Here is a 13260-nt window from a genome sequence, read left to right as displayed (position 1 = left end):
ATCACAGCTGCCCAGGTGACTTTGCAGTCTGGGGAAATATTAGCACAAGTTTTAGCAAGTGTTCCTCCTGATGCCAAGGGATGCCCTGATGAATTTGGATGGCAGTAATAGGGTTCTGGGCTCCTCTGACCAGGCAAGGGCACAGAGTTCTCCTCTGGGCATACAGGGATATTCACATCCTAAAAACCTCTGGTTAGGAGACCCAATGTGCATTGTAACACTGTCCTGACAGAAACAAACACTTCTTCAAACCAGCTGCTAATTATGAACTAATTATAAACCACCTCCAGCTGGCATCCCCATTTAGCCCAGGCAGGATACACTTTGGCTTGGCCTGCAAACATGGACAGAGCTGCCAGTCCTTTGCCCATACCCAGCCTGGCATCCTGCACCTCTTCCCTAAGCACAGGGAACTACAGGATTTGGCCCACTGCAGGACAAGGGCAGGGAGACCTGTTCCTCCTGGCTGTTCCCCTGCCCCACAGTTCCCTCATGGAGAGGCTTCAGAGACACAGCCCAGGACACCCACCTGCATCCACAAAGAAGTCACAACCTGCAGGTGAATATCCTCACATGGAGAAGGAGGCTTCCAGCAGCTGCTGCATCATTCGTGGTGAATGGGTGGTGAGGCTGGAGCTCACAGCTGCTGGACACACTGCCTAATAGCTGAGTCAGAAATGTTAGCTAGGGTCTTACAAGTAAACTTTTGTTTGCACTTTCAGAGGAAGAAGATACAACCAGAAACTATATCATTAAAAAAAAAAAAGAAAGATAAATACAATCCATTAGCAAATTAAATAAAATCAAGGCTGGGATTGTGTTTTGATGGCACTGATTTTTGCAAGAGCCCCACGCTCCAGCCTCAGAGGTCACTGGCAAGGCAGGATGCTGCCTTTGTACTGCTCCTTTGGTGTTCTGCTTTACAGTGGAGATTAATTTAGAAAAAAGAAAGAAAAGGATCATTTAAAAAAAAACTCACCCCTCTCTCTCCACCACCGCCCTCCCCAAGCAGTGATGGGGGATAATGAACTGCTGGGACTGTCATCCAAAGAGTGCTTAATGACAGTATTCACTCTGTGTGTGTAGCATTGGCTGTTCTCAGAGCTCTCATTATGAATAGTTTTCAAGCTGTTTTGACTATTTTCTGTTACAAAGAGGAACTCACTGCTGGCTGCCTATTTTCATCACTGAAGCTGGCCAATGTAATCCACACGGAGCTGTGACACCATGGCCAACGACCAACGCTCCCATTCTCTTGCCTCCAATTTATGGCAGTGGAGAAGGGCCAGGCTCTCCTTCCCTGTCCCTTGCCTTCTCTCCACTGCTTCTTTTTTGGGCTCACGCTCTGGTTTTGCAGGTGATGCTTCTCTAAACTCTCTGGCTGCAGCGTCCCAAGTTGCATCCCCTTGTGGTGCTGGACCCATGGGTGTTCATGGCACTGCAGAGCCTCTGCCTCCCAGTGTCCACTTTTGGGGGCTGTGAGTCCCCACTGCAGGCTTGGCAAGGGGAAGGGGACCCAGCCTGAGCTTCATCTGTGCCGCAGAGACACCATGAAGATGCGCTAAAGCAATCTGTTCTCCCATCTTTTCGCAGGCCCTTTGCCGTGAGACACAATATTTCGGAGGGGCAGCTGAAATCTTGCTGGTGTTAATTTAGTTTCGGTCTGCTCGCTGTTAACTTTGGGCTCGCTGCGCTTTTTGTGCCTCCTTTTCTTTAAAGAAAGCTTATTTCTCTTAAAACAGGGCGAGAAGCAGCTTGGCACCACAGACACTTTAAAGATGTTTGAACATTTGCCAGAGGAAGCAAACACATTTTTTAAATATTATGAAAAGCACCTTGAACAACAACTTCTCAGCAAGATCCTCTCTTGGGCTCCATCCTTTGCTGCAGGAGCCCATCACTTCGCCTGGAGCAGCTGAGACTCAGTGCATCCCTCCACACTTCTGTGCTGCATCTCAGAATCCTGTTCAGGGCAGGCCATCCCCAGGGCCAGGACAGGGTCTCAGGGCACAGAGTAGGAGATAAGCTCTTCTGAATCTCAGTATTATTAAAAATTATGAAGGATACCCCACAGCAGCTCCTCTCTGCATCCATACTCAACTGCCAGCCCTGAGGAGTGGCTCATAAAAATAAAAGAGAAAAATTAATTCACAACATTTTCCAGCATTGCCAAGTGAGCAGTGGTTCCTGAGCCACTCCTGGGTCTCTCTGAGATTTTCAGGTATCGTTTCACTGTACATCGTTTCATGTACTTACATAAAATTGGCATGTGACTTGTCTTTGTCTTTCCCCAAATAAAGCTTTCATATCAAATCCTTGATTTCCTGGTCAACATAAAACTTGAGGTGTAGTTTTATTTTGAATGAATTGTGAGGAAAATTAGGGGTAGCTAAGCACAAAAAATTTACATGTCTGCTACTGTCCAGAAATAATATGGGTTTTTTTCATGAAAAGCCTTTTTCTGGCTGAAAGCCTTTCCTTTCTAGTATTCTAACTCTGCACATACACATCAGTCTTCACTTGTCTTCTTGTCCCTTCTGACACAGTGCCACGTTCCTCGTGTTTCTCCACTGATTTTTCTTGGTAGAGCCGTGTCCCTGCCAGCTGCCTGGACACAAGCACACAAATCACAGCCTCCAGGCATGGGAGCACTGATGGCCAGCAGAGACCATTAGATCATCTCACCTGACCTTCCCTGATGCAGGGCCTCGTCTGGCATTCAATTACTCCGTACCAAGCCTGGTAACTCCTGCTTGGCTCAAGTGTACAGAGCAGAAACATGTCCTGTCTGCATCCAAATATATCAAAGGCAAAGGAATGCACGGCTCTCCTGGGTAGTTTAATCTTTATTAACATTCCCTTTTTAAAAGGTCTGTTTGATTCACAATTTGAATTTGTCTGGCTTCAGCTTCCAGGCGCGGGCTCGTGCGATGCCTTTCTCCTCTAGATTAAACAGCCTTTTAATACCTGCCTTTCTCTCCCCATGAAGGTACCTCACACAGCACAATTAAGTCACCTCTTAATCTTCTTTTTAATAAGCTAAACAAGCTGAGCTCCTCCAGTTTTGCACTGTAAGACATTCCCCCAGCCCTTCCCAAGGATCAAATCTCTAATTCTGCCTGATCCCATGCTGGGGGGATGTGTTGTGAAGCAGCCCTGTGCAGCTGATGAAATTAAGCAGCTTGCAGGAGATGGCAGCTTGTCTCTGCTGCCTGCTCCCCCAGCCAGCCTATATTTTTGGGGAGACTGCCTAGGGGTGTCCAGTGACATTTCACACCCCTCCAGGGACACCTCCCACCAAGTTCCCCAGCTGAGCAATGGGAAGGCAGTACCACAGCTGACCCCACACGTACATAGTAGATGCCAGACGATCCACAAAATTTAAGGCTGTTTCCTAGTGTGAGGAATTTGGGATGTTCCTAGAGCCACCACCACACTACCACACCAAGCCATCCCCATCAACGTTAGCCGTGGCTAAAATTCACAACTCCCCATGGTTTTAAGTGGCTTCCTCTTTTCATTCAACATTTACCTGGAGGAACAATAAAACAGCATAGGCAAAAAATGGAAGCCAAGGCACACGCAATGCTGCACACACGTTATTGGCAAGAGTCATAACTTTTGATCCATTTTTTAATATGTTTCCTTCTGAACTGGAGCCCAAGTGCCCCAGCCAGTGTGTGCAGGGACGGGGATATTTTGGATGATGCAGCTTTACAGCCAGCCAGCCCACAAGATGGATTTTAGCCACAGGCTTCAGCAATACGATTTCACACAGCGTTATAACATTTTAGCTGGGAGAGTAGGCAGGGCCCCTCGCACTCTCCACCGGGTATTTGTCCTGCCTGCGAATCAATTACAGCAGCCACGGTGTGCATTAGGATTGCTGCTTGGCACCTATTTCAGCCCTGATATATGTTGCTCTGCTCTGCAACAAACGGCTCAGATAAACCTCCAGGAGGTCGTGTCTGTCAGCAAGGTTTTTATTAGGTGAGTTGTGCCCATTCTCACAACGGTAGGGCTACCTGGCAGAAAATTGTAAGCTGTTTCCCTTGGAGGGGGCAAGCCCTAAATGAGCTTCCTGGTCTCACTTTGGGAACACACTCAGATATTAAAGGGACCAGAGAGTATCATTACTGCCAGGTGATAAAAACAACCACTATTTGGGAAGACTGATGGCCTTTGTAAAAGCTCCCAACAGAAGCTTCATTCTGCACAGTGGATAATAACAGCCGTCTTGGGCTGAAATCCCAAAGCAGCTGCATTTTCCAAGGCTACAAAAGTGACTTCAGGATTCCTGGCGCCACATTGCTCAAGCATCACTTTTTGGCAGTCAGAAAGCCCAAGAGCAGTTAATATTCTTCAATGATCACAGCTTAAAGATGTCATCTGCTCTCTCCCCACTTGCAGCTCTGCTTTCGGGATTGCTTTCCTGTCTCAGCAAGGGTGCAGGAGTAGAGGCTACCTGGGGCAGGAAAACCAGCAAACATATCTTGCCCCTTGCAACGGGAAGATGAAGGTTTAAGTCTAACTCTCTGCCACTAAAATAGTGCCAGCGTGCATTATGGCATCATGAGGACATCATTGCATCACACTACAGACATGACCTTGCACGACAGCTTGTGCTCTGGGAGCAGGCTGCACCATCTGGTACCATCTCCAGCCCATTCTCACTATTTGCAGTCCCCTGCCTGGCAACCACAGCTCCCTGACCACTGGTCCTGGGGCAAGGCACAGGCTGGGACATCTCATTTTCCTTCCACTCTCTTGGCCACGGCCACACTGAGCAAGCTGTCCCAGCTGAGAAATAGCCACCCTGCATAGGAGCTACTGGAATCTTTCCAGTGTTTGCCAGTCCTTGGACCAGGGCTCCTCAACAAAACAGAGTTGCCCCCAGCTCTCCTGGGTGCTGATCAGATGCCCATTGATCTATCAACCAGCTTAACCATGCAGTTAATGCCTGTGGCCATTTCCTGCACCCCTTTCCCTTCCCACATCCCTGGCCCCATGGGTGACCCTGTGAGAGCCCAGAGGGAGGGTGAAGCAGCATTGGGATGTGGTGAGGCCATGGTGTGCCATCACCCCACCCATGGGGCTGTCCACTGTGGCAGACCCAGCAGCCTGGAGAAGGGTCTAAGTGACAGGGATGCCTCTCATCAGTGCCTCAGAGCAGAGGCTGAAATGGGGGCAACATTCACCAGAGCACAAATAAAAAAGCCTCAACACATTTCCACTCTGCCCCACTCGTGCCCCCCTTGTCAGCACAGGGGTGTCAGGTGTGAGGGTAGGGGTGCTGGCCAGCCCCTTGCTGGGCTGGGGGCTGTGCACAGAAGCCACAGGCTGGCTCCTGCACCAGAGCTGCCCCATATGAGGGACTAGCTTCAGTTTGCTTTCACAACAAGGTGCCCCATTGCCAGTGTGGCTTGCATTCATCCCTGACACCTATTCATCCAGCTCAAGTGCTTTCTTCTACATGGATTTTCTTGGCTGTTTTCTCTAGATGAAGATTTTCTGAAGACTGCTGGTTCCCTTTGTAACCTTTCAAGAGTCCTCTCTGTATGAAGTTCTCTTCACATCATCTCCAACAGATGCAGGCAATAAAGTCGCAGCAGATTTACGAGTTTGAGAATCTCATTATATCTATCTACCGATCAGGAAAAGAAGCCGTCTTTAAAAGAGGCAGGGGATTGATTTTGCTGTTACCTATTGTTTAAAAAGATGAAGAAACCCTCTTCAGTCCTTCCCAACCACCACTGTGTAAAAACATCCTCTGAATTCACCAAGCATAATGCCAGCCTATGCTAACATCAGGACACAGTGCCACAGCTCCTTGGAAAGGCAAGAGCACCCAGCTCTACATCTGTGCATGTCAGCCAAGCACCTCAGCTGGCTCCAACTTCAGGCCCAGCCACAATGCTGCTGTGGATGACAATCATTCCAGGCAAACTAAACTGTGCTCTTGGAGCCCTGCTAGAGACAAGTTAGAACAGCTTGTGAAGGACAATAGCAGCTCACTGTCTGCCTATGCAGGTGAACATGCTTAGCAAAATTCAAGGTGAGACAGGGAGCTCCTCACATGGTGCCCATGCCCTTAAGGGTTCCCAAAAGCATGACACCATGCCCATAAAGCTATGCTTTATGCTTTTGCTATGGAGCCCAAATAGGACTACCATCCTACCTCCATCCATCCCATCATAGACCCCACACCACAGCCATCCATCCTGGCAACAGCTTGCCACGAAGGACAAAGGCTGCAAGCAAACCAGGCAGAAGAAAGAGAACCAGGGAGACTGACAGTTTTTAGAAGAAGTCAGGCGTCAGGAAAGAGGTGACAATCCCCTGTCCCACCCTACACAGCACTGAAACCACTGCCCTGATGAGCCCTCACAGGAAGCACTCACTCCCAGGCTCTGTGGGAGCAGTGCAGCCAGCTCCCTGCCTGTTCCCATGCTCTCCACTCTGCTTTCCCAGCAGCCAGGCCAGCTCTCCTCCAGGGAGCTCCCATCTGTGCCTGTGGGGATGGGGGTTTGCACCACGAAGGGCTGACACTGGAGACAGAGGCAGAAGCTTCTGGGTGGTGCTGGAGAGAGTTAAACAAGCACATTAGCAGGATGCAGCCTGGCGGATCATGGTAATGGGTCATGTGTTTGCCATGTTCCTCGACCACATCAGTCAGGGATTTGTAATGGCTGAAGTCCCCACTTGGGAAATAATTTTCCAGGCACGGTTCCAGTCAAAAGGCAGCTCCGCAGCCCTATTGTGAGCACGATTTTGCAGCTTATTTGCAAACGGTCAGAGACCTGTTTAGCATTTCTCCCAGCCCAGATCATTCCTAAATTGCTCAGCAGCCCCTGCTGTGCTCAGTCTTGGAGATGGAGAAGCCCTTGGGCTCATCCCCAAGTCTGCACTGAGTTACTTTGTTCAGAGCAGGTTGGGAGGAGGCAGCAGGATGTGACAGACATCTGACATGAAATCGAGGCTTCTGCAAGGTCAGCAGGGCTTTGGTCATCAGCTTACAGCCGCATTTTCAGCTTGAAAATGCTGGTGTCTAAGGCCTTCAGACACTCCCTGCTCTGTTTCACAGATCTGGAGCCTCTTTCTCTGCAAACAAAACAAATCAGTTTTGATCTTTCCCATCAGCCTCTTTTGTAAACACACATCCCGTGCGACATCTCTGCTCATACATCAAAACACTTGGAGAAACAAGGCAGAAACCTGTCAACTAAAAAATTAATTAGGATAGAACCCTGATTCTGAACAAATAAGTAAAAACCCCACCTCCCTCCAGCTCTTTAAACAAAAATCTCCATGCAAGGATTAACTGCCAGTGAGCAGTAACAGCCATTTCGCTTGAAAGGTGACTAGTCTGCAGCGGAAATGTCAGAGTTTACTTTGCAAACACTTTTCTGGTTTTTTGTTGTTTTATTTTTTTTACAAAAGAGGGGAAAAGCCCACCTGTCACAGCATATGTCACAGCTGAGACTGCCACAATACACAGAGTATCACCATACAATTTCAGAAGGCTTTAAGCACCCTTCTTGTTCTTTAGCCCAACCTTTTCTACCTCATGTTGATGCATTGCACCTTTGTTGATGCATTTGCCCTCTGTTCCCTTTGGTGATTGGTCAGTGCACCTGAGCATTCCATGCCTCATTACCTTCAATGCTGCTCACCTGTTTTTCACAGCTGTAGCCCATTGGGGCTGAGGCTCTGCTGCAGCCCCACTCCCAATTACCACAAACTATGTGCCTACAGAGTAGGTATGCCCTTGGCCATTGCAAATCCTCACTGCTGTATGAAGCAAAACACTATGTCCCATCTGAAAATATTAGTTTGTGATGGTATTTTGTCTCATGCTGATCTAATTTCTGAGCTGTGGTGAGGCACATCCTGTGTTCAAAAAGTCACTGTATGTGTAGGACTAAATCCAGGCCCTGATGGAATGGGACTCCCCATCTGCAGATGCCTGGCCTTGGCTGGCTGGACTCTGTGCTGGGGATGCAGCCGTGCTTTAGCACCACCCAGACCCTGCAGCCCAGAGCAGCCACCTCGCTCTTGGGCTGAGTGAGCCTGCAGCAGATGAGGGGCTGGCCTCTCACCCCTGCAAACCTCTTGACAACAGCAGCAGCTGAGGCCAGCAGCACTTCCACGAGCCATGCCAGAGGAGGAAGGCCTTGGAGGGGAGTGGCTGTGGGGCACTGGCTGAATGGCAGCTGGCAGCAGAGGTGCTGGAGCACTGCAAGAGCAAGTGCTCTGCACAAACCCAACTGCACCCCAGCCCAGCTGCTCCCAGGCCACCATGCCAGCAAATGGCCCAATGTCACAGTGTGGGACTCCACAATGTCCCCGTGGTCCCAGTGATGGGAGAGCAGCAGTGACATCGATGGAGCATCTCACTGTTTCTGAGCTGGAGGGAGATGGGAGCTGTGGCCCACTGCAGGCTGGCAGTGACCACTACCAGCACACCAGCTTCTGCCTCCTCCCTTAGCACAGCATAAAATACAGCTGATAGAGGAGTTTTGGTGCAATCTATAGACAGATTTCAGTGCAAGAGTCAGCAAAAATGTCTTCTGCTTGGAAAATAAAAGCCAATCAGGAGCAGAGACAAAGTCTGATTTAGAAGAGAGGGGGGAAAACCAATCTACAAAGAAAAGAGACAACAGTTTTGGCCAACACACCATGGCATCCATTAAATAAAACAACCTGTCATTTGCATTCACTTGGCAAGTGACTAGACCTGAACTTGGCTGCACACTTGATGATCCACCATTACTTTCCAGGGAGAAGGTTGAAATATTCTTATTCCTATTCATTAGGCCAAAGTAATTCTCTTAATGCCACTGAACCAGCCATGGACAAGATGCTGCACATAATGTCATTGGCAGTGTTGCTAAATGAAATCCCTCTGCAAGCAGTCAGGGGAATCAATACTCACAGTAATTTGTCCTTCCAAGTTTTCCTCCCACGCCATCTTATTTGTGGTGTCAGCCTGTGCCAGCTCCATCTACCTCAGCCATGTGTGGGGCATGGAGGGTCCTGGGGCTGGGTGGGTGCCCCAGTAAGGTGCTCTGCCCTCTGCTACTCTCCTCCATTTAGGAGCTGCCTCCCAGAGTCATGGGCAGCACCTCTGTATGGCCCAACATGTTGTTATGGGGCAGGCAGGCTTTGTTGTAGCACTGGTCAGAGGCAAAAGAGAGATAGGAAGTGCTCTCCCCTGGCTCCTTCCAGTACGAAGGGCTGATTTTATAACACATATCAGAATAGAATCATGGCTTTTTCCAGTAATTGGAAATACAGCAAAGCCTTCATTAAATTATTAGCCAGAAATTCAGCTTCTGTTAGACGATGCTGCCACACCACGGCAAACATATCAGGCCATCAGTGAGTGCAGGGCCCAGGGAGAACCCAGCCCTCACACATTAGCTGAAGTAAATCTTTATTGCTTCCTGAGCCCTTGCTTTGGAACACATTAAACATCAATATCGCAGCACTCAATGTCGCCCAATATTATATCAAATCATTAGCAAAAGGTTAATCATTACAAGAAGAAGAGGTCTCAGATGACAAAACACTCATTTCCTATGTGAAAGCACTACCATTAGCACAGCAGCACAAAGGTTCGGGCTCGGTGGCACTGGTAGGTGCCTGACTGGTAGGTGTAGGTAGAAGGGCCCCTGTCTGTCCACAGCCAGAAGAAGGGACATGCCCAAGGGACAGACAAGTTCCATCCAAATCCCCATCTTCCCCAGCCAGCGTGGGAGCCAGCTCAGTGGCAGAAGCCTCCCCCAGGATTCAGCCTGAAATGGGATTCCAGTTGCAGCCACTGTCACCCTGCAGTGCAGCCAGCCAGGAGCCCTGCAAACCCAGGGAGGTCTGCACAGCAGGAGGGCCCCTTTAGAGTTCTGTCCTGTCATAAAAAAATATATATTACCAAGTTCAAACCCTTGTATTTCTTTTCTGCTGGCATAATAACTTTGAAATGTATTATTGCTGAGACACTCGCCTCTCTCTCTCTGCCAACAACTCCCTGGAGAAAAGCACTAGCAGAAGAAAAAAACTTTTTACAGCTTCTTCATAAAAGAAGTCAGCAATCCACTGGACCTAATCAACTTTTCCTAGAGATGATGGGAACAGAGCTTCAGCTGCAGTACACAAGTAGAACCTCATTGGTATGCCACAGAGAAGGCTCCAAATGTGCTCTGTTGCTGCCTCCATTGCCAGCTGTGCTAGGGAAGGGTGAAGGACCAATACTGCAGTCTAAGGAAGAACTAATAGGAATAGAGAAGCATTTAAGTAAAACCACTCACTAACACTATAGATCTCCTTACCAGGTCAGCCTGCCAATGCATCAGCACAGCTGGATGGTGTGTGTGAAGAGAACCCACAGTTTATTTATCATAGCAGCCTAAATCAGGTGGTTTTAGGCTGCTCTTTTCACTCACACACAAAACTAGTGCCAGAAATCTCAGCAAGAGACACATTAGCGGCTGGTCTTTCTACCGCCAGGAGCTGTGTTGTCTGCAGGAGAAGACTTCCATTTCAGAAAGCACCTGATGGCCTCTGAGCTAATCTTCCCTGCTCCCAGAGATATAGGCAGCCACAGATGTGGTTAGAACTTTGATTATTTTTTTTAAATCATTTGAGAAATCATCTTGCCAGAGAACAGTTGGAAATGATAGTCCTAAGCAGCTCAGAGGCAGCTCAGCTGGCAGACTTCAAAACAGGGCCATTGTATTAAGCATTTAAACTGGAAAAATTAATGATTTGGCAGTGAGAGACTAGATCAAAAACTGACGCTGTCCTGGGGTTTTGCAAGCAGGCAAGGACCAAGGGCATGAGGTGGGGCTGAGCTGGCCCAGCATGCTGCTGAGCTCTGCAGAATGGGGGTTGAGCCACGTAGGGTGTCCCTGCCATGGGGAGCTCGGACCCCAGCCAGCAGCACCCCCAGTCACTTGGCCTTGTGCATCCTGGTTCCCCTCACCTGTGAGCAGGGACACCAGCACTCTCTCACCTGCAGCACACTGGGGAGTGGGGGAGCATCCCAACATGGAGTGGGAGAGCATCCTGCCCAGCAGGTCAGAGATCTCAACCCATGCTGCAAAATCTGGATCCCAATGCCGTTGTTTCTGGGGTGTGTGCTGGCTGCAGCAGCAGCAGTGAGCAGCTACAGGCACCTAAGAAACCAAGTGTGTGAGGCAGTGGTTTGGGGCAGACCACAGGGGACTACTTCTTCCTTTCCTTCAATTCCTAGCGGAGAGATAGAAAGGCAAGTGTAATCAATTTGGCATGTATCTATTTACTATGAGCACGTACAAAAGACTCATAACAGATCTCCTCCCCCACCTTTGGCAGCCAGCCTACATGCTGGCAAGCAAAAGATGTTATCTTAAAGATTCACTGCAATACCCTGAGTCATGCTGGAAGTTTGAATCCACCAGGAAGCCTGCTGAAGTCAAGGTCCTAGTGCAGGGACGCTGCCTTCCTTTGTATTGCTCACAGCACCGAGGGGGCTGACAGAGAGCAACACTTCACCCGCCTGTTCCAAAGAGTGGGAGAGGGGAGCGTCCAGCCCTGGCCCTGGGACCAAGATTACAACAGCGCCGCTCCACCGAAATTCTGCCTCAGCCAACTGGGCTTTAAGTGGAGCTCCAGCTAAACCTCACCTTCCTTTGCACGGCCCCTGGGGGCAAGTGAGGTTGCTGCGGTGGCTGCCTTGGGGCGCCAGGCTGTGCTGTAAGCTGGGGGATGTGACAGAGGAGCAAAGGCAGTGGAGCTAAACTGATTTACATCAGCCGAGGAACTACCGCACGGTTGGGCAGCAGAGCATAGCCACTCAGGGAGCAATAGCAAATTCAAAGCCCAGCATTAACACAACGCTCAGCTGAGCAACTCAAGGACTCCAGGAGAAGAAATTCAAACCATGCAGCCAGCTGTCTTAAATCAGGTGGATTTGGAAGCCGAGAGCTTTTTCATGTCCTCATCAGGCAAATTCAGACTTAAGCAGCAGAAACCTGAACTTTTTTGGGGGAAGAGAACTCCTTCTCCCAAACTGTAACATTTTCTGTAAAAGTGGGTATTTGTTCCCACTATTTCAGCGACAGTCACTTTTCAGAGTAGCCAGAGCTCAGCAGAAATAAAGTCACATGGCCTGTGCAGATGATGGGATACTGCATACCTCAGTAGTCCTCAGCAGACTGAACCACAGAGTCTGGACTATAAAACATGTTGTAACCACACTGTGCAGCAACAAGTTTTCTGCCGTCCTTGGACAGAAAACCAGCACAACAAAATACTGCATCACTGAAATCCATTTGAGGGAAAGGGGGCTCACAGGGGGCTTTGCAGTCTGCAATGGCACAGAGGCCCTGGATGTACATCAGAACCACAATTTGGGGAGAGGCAGACACAAAATGTGATATGTTATTGTCTGCAAATAACCAGATGGAATCAGCACATTTGTGGCAGTGTTAGTTATTGCAGGGAGATGTATAGATCTGAAGGCTAAAGGATCAGATAAAATAATTTCATGTGAACTCCTCCAAGACACAGGCCACAGAAACACAAGCCCATAATTTCTGCCTGACCCCAGGCTTATCTCTTAGAGAGATCTTCAGTCTGGATTTGAAGATACTCAAAGATGGAAATTCTTCCATCATTCCAAATACATTAGTAGGGAATATTAAGCATTAACAAGGGAGACACCTCGTTTTCATCTGTCTTCATCTTTCAGGCATTGTATATTGTTATGCTTTTGTCCTCCAAATTAAAGGCACTCTGCTCCCAGAAGGCTTATTTCTAAATAAGTACTTAGAGATGATGATCCAGTCACCTCTTAACCTTTCCTTTGTTATGCTAAATTAGTCTAAACTTCCTTCATGGCTCCCTTCAGAGAGAGTTTTCCAACCTCTGAACCTTCTTCTCTCCCAAGGCAACCCTTGGCAACCGCTCCATTCCCATTGCCCCACCAAAGGAGCTGCTTAATTGAGCAGGAAGCCAAAGCTGATTAAGCAAATCACTCTGGAAGGTAAGGAAATCTACTGATGGACACACCCTTGGTGTCCTGAGGCTTCCACAAAACCTCCTTGTCCCAGACTGGGACGCTGATACCCGACCACCCCATCCCTTCATGAGTGCCCTGCCAGTGGCACCCTGCCTGGTGCCCCTGCTGCTGCCATCACCCCAGCCACATGGCCCTGGCTTCCCGAGGGCACCGGGAGATGCTGTGCACAGCCAAATCTGTTAAGCAATTAATTAACGGTG

The sequence above is a fragment of the Agelaius tricolor genome, unplaced genomic scaffold (assembly GCF_023055355.1).
Source record: "Agelaius tricolor isolate 1412-34295 unplaced genomic scaffold, bAgeTri1.0.p SCAF_10, whole genome shotgun sequence".
In the NCBI taxonomy this organism is placed as follows: domain Eukaryota; kingdom Metazoa; phylum Chordata; class Aves; order Passeriformes; family Icteridae; genus Agelaius; species Agelaius tricolor.
This window is presented reverse-complemented; position numbering follows the sequence as displayed.